This window comes from Myotis myotis, unplaced genomic scaffold (assembly GCF_014108235.1).
Source record: "Myotis myotis isolate mMyoMyo1 unplaced genomic scaffold, mMyoMyo1.p scaffold_m19_p_3, whole genome shotgun sequence".
NCBI classification, from domain to species: Eukaryota; Metazoa; Chordata; class Mammalia; order Chiroptera; family Vespertilionidae; genus Myotis; species Myotis myotis.
The window spans coordinates 162,066,471-162,079,308 of record NW_023416335.1 but is presented as its reverse complement, the minus strand read 5'-3'; the positions used below and the strand labels follow the sequence as shown (position 1 = coordinate 162,079,308).

Here is a 12,838-nt window from a genome sequence, read left to right as displayed (position 1 = left end):
GGGATGCTAGTAAGGCCGAGTGCCTCCCTAGAAGGGGGTCAGGGTGCCGATAGGGTGGACGGCGGGCCCACAGTTGGCCTGTCCTGTGCTTGGCTACTGCGGGGCTGGGCCCGGGGCTGAGCAGCGGAGAGAAACCTTGGGTGCTCAGAACGCTCTGCTTCCTTCAGGCAGGGACTTGGGGGCTGGGAGTCAGGAGGGGAGGACAGAGTTTATGTGATGGGGAGAGAGTGAGGTGGGGAGGGGTTAAGGACCAGCACACAGGAGAACTTTGGGGCTGGGGTTGACTCCTGGTCTGTCCTCACCTCTAGGGACGCCCTGAAACTGGGACAGAGGTGTCTCTTTGAGACTCAGAGTCATTTTATAACTGACACTTAGATGCGTGTCTGCAGCAGCCTCAGGAATGACAGCATTTGGTCATTCATCTCCCGCCTGGCAAACTCGCCACAACAGCATCCTTCAGGGCCAGCAGTTTGGAGGAGAGAGACGCTGGAAGGGATGGGAAGGCAGAGACTGATCCTTGGAGAATGAGAGGGAGCCCTTCCTCCCCTCATTCATTGTCCTTTGGGGAGCAGTACACAGCGGGGGGTGGGGGGAGGGGGCTATTGGGTAGCATGAAGGGGCCTGGTGCAGGAACCTAGATCCTAGCCAGAGACCATACGTGGAGGTCAGAGCCCTGTGGGGACAACTTGTGTTGTTGGCCCTCACATCTCGTTCTTGGGCTCCGTGCCCAGGCCTCGCTGTCAGCACCTGCTCCCTGAGCCAGCACCTGGCAAACGCAGCCATGAGATCATGGGGCGGGGTAAGTTGGCCGGCCCCCCATCTCCGCTGGAGCCGCGGCAGGTGCATGGCAGAGCCCAGGCCTGGCGCCTCTGTAATCTCCCTCCTGGCCGCTTCCAGCGAGGCAGCTTCTCCAACCAGCCGGTGTGGTCTCAGCCACCTCAGTCCCCAGATTTCAACAAAGGTGGGACACCGCCGAGTGTCATGGAAGGAAGGCTGAGATTAGACGTCAAGAAGGATTTCCTACTCAAGGGATGGGATGGTGGGGTAAGGGGAGGGGAGCTGAAATTAAGGACACATGTTAGTGATAACTGCAGCTCTCTGCATGGAGGGCTTCCTCTGTGTCCCGTTCTGTGCGAAGGGCTCTGTAGGCAGCTTCCTTGTGATCTTCACCATGACCTTGCAGAGCATGGAACTCAGGCAAAGTCTTGGCAGCCAGTAAGCAGGGAAGCTGGTACCTGCAACTGAGCCTCCAGCTTGGCATCAATCTTCAAGTCCAGGGAGGTTGGGCCCCTGGGGTGCTTCCTCACACCTTCATTTAGGGTTCAGGGGTGAATAAGATCGGGTGCTTGAGGGCAAGAGTTGGAGGTTAAACAGGCAGAAACGGTAAGAGTTGAGTTCCTGTTCCGGGGGTGGGAGTCCATCACGCAGGGTGGGTGGGCTTGCTTCTGTTTGACACATCCTGAGTCAGGAAGGAAGCAAGCACATCAGAACGGCAATGCGAGCAGCAAGGTGAGGCAGCAAGACCTGTGACTTCCGCTGTGTGTCACAGGAAGGGCATGTTCCTCGAGAGGGAGAGTGGTTGAAGGGCTCAGTCTGGAGGTGGGGAGGTGGACCACCTCATTTGGGGGTCTTCGTGCAGGTGTGTGTGTGTGTGTGTGTGTGTGTGTGTGTGTGCAGGTGCACACCTATGTGTGTCCAGGCTCTCGAGATGCACTTTCTGCGCCCAGTTGGCTCTGAGCTCTTCGGCTGCACCTGTGTTGTTGTACCATAGGCACCCACGGGCTACCTTACTGATGGTCTGGAAGGTACTCTCTATGTGGGTGCAATGCCGTCTTGATTGGAGGACCCTTCTTATTTCCCAAATGTCTGCTAATTTGGCAGACAGACCACTTATCTAGTCCTGCTATCCCCACTTTTACTCACAGGACATTTCCTCTGCCATTAATCCAAGGACTCCCATTCCCTTCCCCGTTTCTGAGGATGAACTGGGTCTAGGATTTTAGCTAGTGGTGGGCATATGCCATTCCTTGTCTGTGAGCCCACACTCCCCCCTTGACTCATTCACCTCTGTGTCCCAGCTTCTGCAGGACTGGACCCACTGTAGCAAGTCGCCGCATGCTTATAGCAAGAATGCGTGGAGACGAGGGATGCGTGGTGACTCCTGGCATGTAACCGGGGCCAGCCCTTGGGTGTGACCTGTCAGGTGCCACACTGACTGCTGGCTCCTGTCCGATCTGGGCGTGCAAGCCACTGCCCATGTCAGTGGGTCTGGGGTCAGATCCCATGTTTCCAGATGCGGTGGCAACACATACGGAATCCTGGGATGTCAGTGCTGTAGGGAACTCCCAAGACCATCCAGGCTCAGACCTTTCATTTACAGACAAGGCGCCCACTGAGAGGAGAGGCCTTGCCCAAGATCACTCAATATTTTGGGGACACTGTGAGTCTCTTGACCCCTGTTCCACAGCCCTTTCCATCGTAACATATTGACAAGCCTCTCTCTCCCTCACTTTTTTCTCTTGTTTCTGTACTTTTCTCATGCTTCCCTCTCTCAAGTTCACCAGTCCAGGCCTTGCTATTCCTCAAGGCCTAGCCCGGCCCTCCTCCACTCCAGAACCTACCTGATTCCTCTCCTCTACCTTCTTCTGCACCATTAACAGCATGTTCTGCTAATTCCCATTCCCTAATTGTCTGTAACACAAATTAATGCTTTATTACTTGATGCTCTAATGACCTGGGTTCTAACCAGGCTCAATTGCTGCATGACCTTGGGCTACCTACTTAGCATTCTTAATCCTCTGTGTTTCTCATCTGTAAAATGGGGCCGTCATTTGAGACTGAGTGAACAGCAGAAGCTGAGCTCAGAGGGCTCGACTTGGAAAGTGGTGAGATTGAAATTTGAGGCGTGGTGGTGTGGATGGGGGTGACAGCTAAATGGCAGGCAGGGGCCAGATGGTGGGGGGCCTCAGATGGGAGAGGTTATGCTATTGGCAATGAGGATCCCTCAAGGCATTTTTGGAATGCAAGTAATAAGCCCTCACCCAGAGTTTGGAGTGGTCAGGAAATGGGGTGGGAAGGGTATGGGTTCTGGAGCCGGCAGATCGGGACTTGCATTTCAGCTCCATCACTGGTTAGCAGTGTGATGCCGCACAGCTTGCTACAGCTCTCTGAGCTTCCTTTTTCAATTTGTAAAATAAAGATTATATCTACCCCCATGGACTTATGGGAAGGATGAGCTGAGAAAGCGTCTATAAATAGCTTAGCTTGGAGTCTTGTACTTAGTAAGTGCTTAATGAGGGGTAGCCATTATTACCGGGTCACTCCTATCATCCAGGAACATCCACCTGCCTGCCTCTTGGCCTGACTGTGTCCCTGGGTTTGTCTGGGCCCTGAGTGACAGGCTCATTCCTCACTTTCCAAGGGCAGGGCCCATTCTCTGCTCATGCCTCATTCCCCTGCTCTAGCTGTGCCAGGAAGTGAAGGAGTTGGGAAAGCTGTTGAGAAGAGAGTAATGTCATGCTTTGGGTAGCTGGGTGGCTCTTCAGAAGCTCCAGAGACCTGCAGGCAGGCGGTGGGAGTGGTGGTAGTGGTGGTGGTGGTGCGGGGGTGGGGGTGGGGGTGGGGGGGCGGGGGAGAGGTCCAGGCCTCCTTCTTCTTCTTTTTTAAAAAAAATATATTTTATTGATTTTTACAGAGAGGAAGGGAGAGGGATAGAAAGTTAGAAACATCGAGGAGAGAGAAACATCAATCAGCTGCCTCCCGCACACCCCCTACTGGTGATTTGCCTGCAACCAAGGTACATGTCCATGACCGGAATCAAACCTGGGACCTTTCAGTCCGCAGGCCGACGCTCTATCCACTGAGCCAAACTGGTTAGGGTGGCCAGGCCTTCTTGACTGACCATTGGCCTTACGTTGTCCGAGGGGATTAGGCATGCAGGGAGCTCTGTGTCAACAAAGAGTGCCCCCACTCTTCTAGCTGGGCTGTCAAGCCAACTCTCCCAGGGATAGTCTTGGGGCCTCAGGTGCTGTGGTGACCCTTCTGCTGCTTGTGAACCCCGTGAAGAGGGGCAGGGAAGGAGCAAGAGAATGAGGGCTGAGGGGGAGCTGAGCTCCAGCCACCCACTGAGGGTCTCCTTGGCCAGCACTGGTGGAGAGGGAGCCAGACACCCTATCAATGAAAGCGTTAGAGTCTAATTCTGGTCAGGTGCCTGAGTTGGTTGGAGTATCATCCCATAACCAAAAGGCTGTGGGTTCAATTCCCAGTTGGGATGTGTATGGGAGGCAACTGATGGATGTTTCTCTCAAATTGACATTTCTCTCTCTCTCCCCCCACCCCTTTCTAAAAAGTCAATGAAAATAAAACATATCCTCTGGGGAGGGTTAAAAAAGGAGTTAGAATCTAATAATTATTAGATGATGTTTATAAAACACCTACTAGGAGCTCAGCAGTTGTCAGGGGCTGAGGGTAATCAATTGGCAAAGATTGACTGGTCCTGCCTGCATGGAGGGGGTTCAGACAGGCATTTGGAGGGCTTGAGGGGGGCGCACTGGGAATGATGGGAACTCTGAGGGCTGCGCTCGGCCCGTTTGGGGACCTGAAGGACCTGAAAGCAGTTTTGTGCTGGAGAGCAGACACTGGGTGGGCGGTTTTGGGAGTGTTGGGCGGAGATGAGGCCAGAAGAGTACACAGGGGTCTTGAATGCCACAGTGAGGAGTGTGCACTGTCTCCGGGGCGGTGGGACCACTGAAGGGTTTTAAGCAGCGGAGAGACGCGGTCAGATGCAGGGGCTGCAGTGCCGTGGGGATGAAGAAGGGCGTGTCTGACTCCGTGATGAGGGGGCTGGCATGCCTCTGGGGAAGGAGAGGGGGTTGACTGAGGAGTGGGTGTGTGATTCTGGAGCTGCAAGAGAAGGGGTCCTGCCGGGCGAGAGGGCTGGGACTCCACTGGGAGGAGGTTTGGAGCCCCGGTGGGTGTGTAGGTGGGATACAGGGCAGGCCTGAGTCAGCGCTCGGCTGCAGGGGGAGGCGAGGCACAGGGCGGTGCTGAAGGAAGAGCAGGCCAGGGGTTTGACTGTGGCCTTGGCTCCGCCAACTCCTCCCTTTAGGCCTCAAAGTCTGGTCAGCTCCACAGGCCCGCATACAGGATAGGCCCTCAGTGATCCGTTAAGGGACACTCACTGTTTCCCCATCCGGGCCTGAGGTCTGGGACAAGGAAACCAGGAGAGGCAGAGCCTGTGGCCCAACAGGCCCCCACTGGCCACAGAATGGCTCGAGGGGGCTGTGGGCATGATGACCAAGCTCTGGGATGGCTCTGGGAGGGGCTGGAGGGCCGGGGTTTGGGGAGTGTATCCAGGGTGAAGAGCCGCTGGACAAGGTCCTGGGCCCAAGGCCCCCTCATCTCCTCTGTAACCTGCTCTTAGAACATTTCAGCTCACCAGGCTTACCATCCAATCCTGTCCCAGTGCTGTGAGAATGGGACCAGGCCCCAGGGCTGGAAGGAAGGGAAGGTGGGTGATGGCTTAGGCACAAAAGGGTGAGAACCCTGGACTCACCAAGCTCTGAGAGTCTCTACATCTTTGCCTTCCACAGCCCATCTTCCAATTCCACAGAGCCCTGGACAGGGGCAGTAGGCCCAGGAGCTGAGTGAGCGGGAAGAGAGATGCTCAGGCCCCAGTGGCCGCCTTCTGCTCCCGGCACCTGCCACCTGGGTCTTGTTGGAAACTGTCCTCATGTGGGTGCCAGGTAGGTGTCAGGTTGGGGCTGGCCAGGGTGCTGAGGTCGAGGACATCCCTCAGGGGATTGCTGCCAGTGGGGGCAGGGTGGCGGGTGGTTCAGACAGCCCAGGAGACAGAGGGAAAGGGTTTCCCCCTCAAGCCCCTGCCCACCCCTATGGGTTCCTGTGACTGGAAAAGGCGCTTACTGGGGCTCATACTGCCTCCGTGCATCCTCTCTCCCCTGCTCTTCTGCCTCCTCTCTCCCTCCCTCCCATCCTTCTTCCCTCTAAAGTTTCCCTTCCATCTCGGGCACTGTCTTTTCCATCTCCCCCCATTTCTTTCTTCTCCTTCCCCCCATTCCTTCCCATCCCCTCTGTTTTCCCCCCAGTACCTCCTCATCTTCCCTTTGGTTCTCTTTCACTCACTGGCCCCCACTCAGAGCCGCCCATTCTCCCCTCTTGGAGCAGGTCATCCCATCCACTGCAGGGAGTCTCTTCCTGAAGACTGGCAGGGGCCCAGCCAGAGGCCTCATGGTGCCACCTACTGCCTCAGGTGGTGGGAAGACTGTGCCCAAGGACTGCCCTTCAGAGCCCAGGTTGGGACTGCGGGCTGGGCAGCGGCCCCTGGAGGTGAGGCTGGGGATTGCAGCTTCCTGTCAGCCCCTGCCTCCCTGCTCATCTTCTCAGCCCAGGCACCCTGCAGGTCCCACCTAGTTGCATGAGTGTGTGAATGGTGTGTGGACACTAGGGCATAGTATGTCATGCATGCGCACATGTGAGTGTCTGGTGTGGGTGTGTGATTTGAGTATGTACATCCTGCCGGTATCCATGTCTGTTACTGTGTGGGTGTAGAGTGCACACACGAGTGTGTGAATGGCATGTGGGCTCTGCAGGCTTTTGCCTGTGTGTAAATCCTTTGTGCACCTGTGAGTGTGTACACATGAGAGCGCCTGTGATAGTGGAAAGGCACATGCTTCTGGGGGTACCGGGAGGAGCCTGAGGGCTCTGCTAAGTAGCAGCTTATCTGCACCTGGGGACACCAGTGAGCAGGGAATAGCATGAAGACAACTGGCTGTGTGTGTGAAGGGGTGAAGGGCTGTGAGTGTGTGCATGGCGCTCTCCCTGCCATGACAGGCTCATGTGTACACATGTTTTCACTGTAGTGTGGGGGGTAGGAGACCCCCAGGAGGGTGACCATTTGGATCTGCAATGCCATGGTCACATGCGAGTAGCACAGAGGGCCTGGGGGAAGCTGTTTTTGTGTACGTGTGGAGACGAAGTCTTTCTAGGCCAGGGGTGGGGCGGGGCTGAAAGTGGAAGTAGTTGGTGATTTATAAGCTTTTAAAGAAATGCCTCAGCCCCCAGTTGGGCCCCAGACACAGTGAGTGCCATGCATTCTTCAGGTCTGACATCAGCCAGACACCTGAAGCCACAGCAACGAGAGGAGGCTGCCTCCCTCACCTGCCCACCCACCGGAGGCCGAGGCCAGTGGCGAGCACGCACACCTCTTGCCCTGAAGCTCCTGCTGGGTGCAGGGGCACACTGCCCAATGGATGCCCCCGTCCAGCCACAGACCCCTCCCCAGCCACCGAGGCCACGTGCCAGAGGCAGTGGAGCAGCTGTCTCTGCCTTGGTGGGCCTGGGTGCCCCCTTTCCCAGCTAAGCCTGGCTCCTTCAGGAGAGCTGAGTGGGCTTCCTGCAGGCTTCTCTCCAGGACTAAGCAGGCACTAAGCAGAGTGCAGGAAGCCCTCGATAAATGCTGCCTGGAGGAATAAGTGAACAAAGGCCGGTTCCCCAGAGCGGTGCTGTCTGGCCCAGGGGGTTCCCTGAGAGTAAGTGGTGCTGTGCTTAGTGCTGGGGGATTGGTCTTTGACTTCACCTCTGCATGATTCTCTCTGAACTTCCCGTTCCTTCTTTCTAGAAAAGAGCAGAAATCCCTCACAGGGTCATGATACCAATGAAATGTGGCGGCGTGCCTGATACACGTGCTGAGTTCTCGGAACCACAGGTAACTCCTCCCTGAGGGATGCTTGGAGCCCTTTCTGTAGCTACACCTGGACCAGCTGTGAGTCAGCTACTGCAGGGCAGCAGGGATCCTCAGGGTCCATTCTAGAAGCATGAGTCAGACCCAGGTCAGGACAGGGGGTGTTCACACTGGGGTCAGATGCTGGACCCAGGTAAGAGCAGACACATGCCTGGTTGCCACCGTATCACGCTACCCTGTTCCAGTAGCTGGATCTCAGGAGGTGGGAAGGGGAGCCTCCGATGTGGAACTGAGCACCCCCAGGCCTGTGGGGTGCAGCGTTGTTGACACAGGCTCTGTGATATCGAGATGCTTTTCAGATAGAATAGCCTGAAAGGGCCCAGGGATGACCTAGAAGGCCTTGCTGCTGCTGCTGCTGCTGCTGCCGGGGCAGGACCTCTAGCCCTGGGCCTGGGCCCAACTTGGGGACTCCTTCTTCTTCATTCGAGCTCCTGAAGCCAGCTTGCCAGGCCCAGGTACCTGTCTGGTTCCTGAGAACCTCTCATTCATCTAGATCCCAGTGGTCTCCAGTGAGGACTCAGATGAGCTTTTCCAGGCTTTGGTGAACATCTGAGACATGGAAATGCCTACTCTGAACCCTCCCACACCCTGACTCTGGGCAGGGGTCTGTCCTTTCCCATTGCTGTAAATTGTGACTGCTCAGCACAATGGACAGCACTCATGCCTGGGGTGGGCCAAAGTGGGGATGAGGGTCTCCGTGCCTTGCAATGGCCAAAATTTTAGCCACAGCACACGTATCTCCAAAGCCTGACTTCTTATTTCTAGGAGCCTTGTCTTCTCGGAAGCCAGGAACTTATTGGCTTCTTAGGACAGATAACTAAGCACACCATTCTGGATATTCATATGGGTGACGTGATTTAGGAAGAGGTGCCTCAGTGGGCCTTTGCAGGTAGGAAAGTGGAGGGCAACGGTGTGGTGATGGGGGCTTATCTTTGCTGCCCAGACATGCAGAAAAGTCAGACACACACAGAAGTCACCTGCTGCGACCAGCCCTTATTAGGCACTGGGAGGAGTGGGTGAGACTGTGACACGAGGTCTGCCGCACGGCTCTTGTCTTGTAGCAGCTCACAGCTGTGCAGCGGACATAGGTGTCAACAAACATTGATTCCTTTCCATGCTTGAAATTTGCAGGACTCTCAGGGAAAACATGAAACCTGTTAAAATGTGCAGAAAATGAAGCAGCAGCTTGGCCGGGAGGGAAGGAAACCAAACCTCATAAGCCTGGCTTCCAGGGCAGCCCTTTCCTGGTTCTCTTGGGGCTCCTGGGGTGTGGGAAGAGTCCTGGGTTGCTTTTCCTCCTGCCCCAGGCCCCAGGGGCCGAAAGCTTTCAACTCCTCCTAAGTGCTCAGTGCTGAGGTGGAAGCCGTGGCCCTCAGCCTGCACTCCGGCCCTCCGGCCTGGCCTCTGATCCCCTGGACAGAGCTGTTTGCCCAGCCCACACCTGGCAGTCTGTCCCTGACTGTCAGGACGAACAGGTTTGGCTGACCAAACTGGCAGCAGCCTTTGTTTTCAGTGAGATAAAGAGTCAGAGCTTTGGCCACAGCTGAAATAAACCTTTTGGACTTTATTTTCTCTTGAATTGTTTTTAACTTATGGAAAAGTGGCAAAAAGAGTACAAAGAACTTTTTGGAGAACCATTTGCTGTCCCCCAACCCCGTACTTTAATGTGTATTCCCTACAAACAAGGACACATTCTCTCTCAACCACATTACAGTCATCAAAATCAGATTAACATTGACATGTGACTGCCATCTAACCCTCAGACCCCATTCGAGTTTTGCCGTTTGTCTCAATAATGCCCTTCACAGCCAAAGCATCGGTTCAGAATCCTGTGCTATCTATCGCCTTTGGTGGTCGTGTCTTCTTAGTCTCCTTTAGTCTGTAACCGTGCCTCAGTTTTGTGACCTGGACACTTTTGAGGACGATAAGCCAGTTGTCTTACAGTATGCTCCTCACTTTGAGTTTATCTGATGTTTCCTCATGATTAGATTCAGGTTGTACATTTCTGGCAGGAAGACCACAGAAGCGGTGCTGTGCTCTTTCTAGTGTATCCTGTCAGGCAGGGCACAATTTCAATTTCTTCCATCACTGGTGATGTTAACTTTGGTGACTTGAGATGATGTCTGCTAGGTTTCTCCCCTGTGAGTTACTTTTTTCCTCTTTGTAATGAAAATGCGTTTTGTGGAGAGATATTTTGAGACCATGGAAATATCTGGATCTCCATCAAATTTTCTCCACTAGTTCTATCCTCACTGATGTATCTTGGCTTAATTATTGCTATGGTTGCCAAATACATTATTACCTCTACATTTATTACTTGGTATCTTCTGTATGGGAACCCCCCCTCCCCTTTATCATCTTCACATTTATTTATTCACTAGAGGCCTGGTAAATGAAATCGTGCATGGGTGGGGTCCCTTGGCCTGGCCAGTGATTGAGGCCCATTTGGGCCATCTTGCCCAGTCTGGATCAAGGCCAATTGGGGCCTGCTGGCCAGGGGGAGCGACTGGGGGAGGTTGGCCAGCTGCAGGAGGTTGGCTGTGGGAACACACTGACCACCAGGGGGCAGTTCCTGCGTTGAATGTTTGCCCCCTAGTGGCCAGTGTGTGTCATAGCGACTGGCCGTTAGTTGCTTAGGCTTTTATATAGATAGATTTATTTATTCATATTATACTAGTGGCCCAGTGCACAAAATTTGTGCACATTAAAAGGGAATTAATTAGAGGAAATATTTCAATATTGCTATTTTCCCCTTCTTTATAATAGAAGTGTCAGAGATGAAAGAAAATTAGTAAAATGTATATGAAATGTATATGAAAATCTCCCTCCTTTTAGAGTCTGGGGTGCGCCGTGGGACCCAGAGTCAAGTCTCCGCCCACCTGCATGCACCTCAAAATCGTGCAAGACTCAGACCCAGCCAGCCCCACCCCCGTCAAGCCCTGCAAGGCAGGGAGTGCAGCCTCAGGTCCCCCTGCCCAGCCTCATGTGCCCTGGCCCTGGCACTAGGGCACGAGGGTATGAGGGCGCAAGGGCACAAGGGCATGACAGCCATTTGCATATTAGCTCTTTATTATATAGGATTATATAGACTCAGAGATTCCTTCTATTTTATTCATTACTAGAGGCCCGGTGCATGAATTCGTGCACAGGTTGGGTTCCTCAGGGTGGCCTGCATGGATTGGGCCCCAGCTCACACCCCTGCAGCCCTGCCTTGGCCTGGCACCACCCCCTCACCTACTCCACTATCCCGCCTGTGGCGCAATTGATCGGGGCCTGGCCCCCACTGCTGCTGCTGGTTACCATCTGTGGGGCAGTTGGCAGGGCAATCAGGCCCTCGCTCACACCCGCCTTGGCCTGGCGCCACCCGCTTACCTGCTCCACCATCTTGCTACAGTCCTGCTCTCATCAGGGCCCATCAGGCCGGCAGCACCTCTACTGCCACCTGCTGCCAGCACAGTGTTGCTGATGCCCGCCATGTTCTGTGCTGCCCCCTGGTGGTCAGTGCATGTCATAGTGAGCAGTTGAACTGGTCTCCTGTTTGAACTCATGGTCGAATGACCGTCTGAGGGGACAATTTGCATATTAGGCTTTTATTATATAGGATTTATTTTGATGCTCAGATTGTCCCAACTTTGGCCTGTGGGAGTCCCTTCAAGCTGGCTTCTGTATTTGATACATTCCCTCCATTCTTTAAGACTTCCTGACTTTTCTGAACAAGAGGGTCATGACTCACTCATCTTGTGATTTCTCTGCCCCTGCCATGGAATTAGTCATTTCTCCAAGGCAACTTAGTTCCTTTAAGTGGAGAATGGTATTTAGAAACCAAGATCTCAGCACTAGGTATGTGCATAGCTTTCGAAATGTCAGTGATTTTTCCGACTGGTAAGCCAGGAACAGAACGTTGCCTTTAAGCTTTAAGATTCTAGACCAGTGATTCTAAAACCTGCTCAGGTGGAGGACAACATGAAGAAAATGAGATTTTAGTGGAAATATATATTTATTCAGTAAACATGAAATTTTCTAGAATCTAAGACATCTAATCTATATGGATGTGGAAAGAGGGGATATACATCATGTGTATATGTATATGTGTAATCTATACACACATAATTTAAACATGTGTATTTTATCTCTCTGTCTGCCTATCTTGAAGACCGTGAGTTCACACTTACCTTCAATAACAATTCCATACCACACAGTTCATTCTAGTTTCCCTTCCATCATTTCTGTGTGTAAAACCAACCTCCCCTGTAGCCACTGCCCCAGCTCAGATGTCCTCTTCTGTGATGGACAAGTCACCCCACTGCATGCACACTGTGCCCAGACTTGGGTGCCTACTTTCCTTGGCCCTATAATATATTTGGGACTGAATTATGCAGGGAGGAAGGCAGGCAGGTAGGCAGGTAACATTTTGGACATTTTTAACGACCAATAAATAATTTTCTGATCTTTGGAAGGTTTTGCTCAAAACTTGCCCTTAAAAAAATGATATATGCTTTGCTATTCTTGAAATACCAGACTATGTGAATTATATTTGAAAACACAGGAAGGGAAAAGTTATCCATAATTTGAATACAGCCTTTGTTTAGCGTTTTAGTGCATCTCCTTTTAGTCCCCTCTCCCCAGTGCATCTGTTTTCTTTGAAATATACTTAGAGCTGTAAAGTTGCTACACCTTTCCAACCTGCCCATTTGCTTGAGGAAACAATGAACACATTCACTGCTTATGAATTCCTCGTATGTGCCCAGCTCTGTATAGGTTGCTTTCTCTTTCTCATTTAAACCTTAACATAATATTGCAAAGTAGGTATTTTCCTGACATTAGAGCTAAAGAAATGGAAGCTCAGGGAAGCTATCCAAAATGGCACTTCTGGTAAGTGCTAGAGCTAGTGCGGGAACCCACGTATCTCTGACTCCAAAGTCTGGCTCACTATCTGACCTCCCTGAAGATAAGTATAACCAGTCTCCCACAATACAGCACTGTCTCCATAACTCTGATTTTAAATGCAGGCGTATTGGCTCTGGGAGTCCTTTCAAGCTAGCGTCTGTGTTTGATACATTCTCTCCACTCTTTAAGCAC

General features: G+C 52.9%; 2 long non-coding RNA genes across 3 annotated transcripts in view; both read left to right on the top strand.

Annotated features, from left to right (window-relative positions):
• The window catches only part of LOC118649967, a 28,705-nt gene extending 19,379 nt beyond the window's left edge, over nucleotides 1-9,326 (top strand). The window contains exons 1-3 of one of the 2 annotated variants that reach the window (XR_004965814.1): nucleotides 6,529-7,547; nucleotides 7,637-7,723; nucleotides 8,891-9,326. This is a non-coding gene — a long non-coding RNA (uncharacterized LOC118649967). Of the gene's footprint in view, nucleotides 1-6,528; nucleotides 7,548-7,636; nucleotides 7,724-8,890 lie in introns of those variants that run through there. The other variant, XR_004965815.1, reaches the window with a different exon arrangement.
• Nucleotides 2,158-6,434, top strand: LOC118649968. Its single transcript, XR_004965816.1, has 3 exons — nucleotides 2,158-2,440; nucleotides 5,592-5,744; nucleotides 6,184-6,434. It is a non-coding gene; the product is annotated as an uncharacterized LOC118649968 (long non-coding RNA).
• Nucleotides 9,327-12,838: the final 3,512 nt, after the last annotated feature.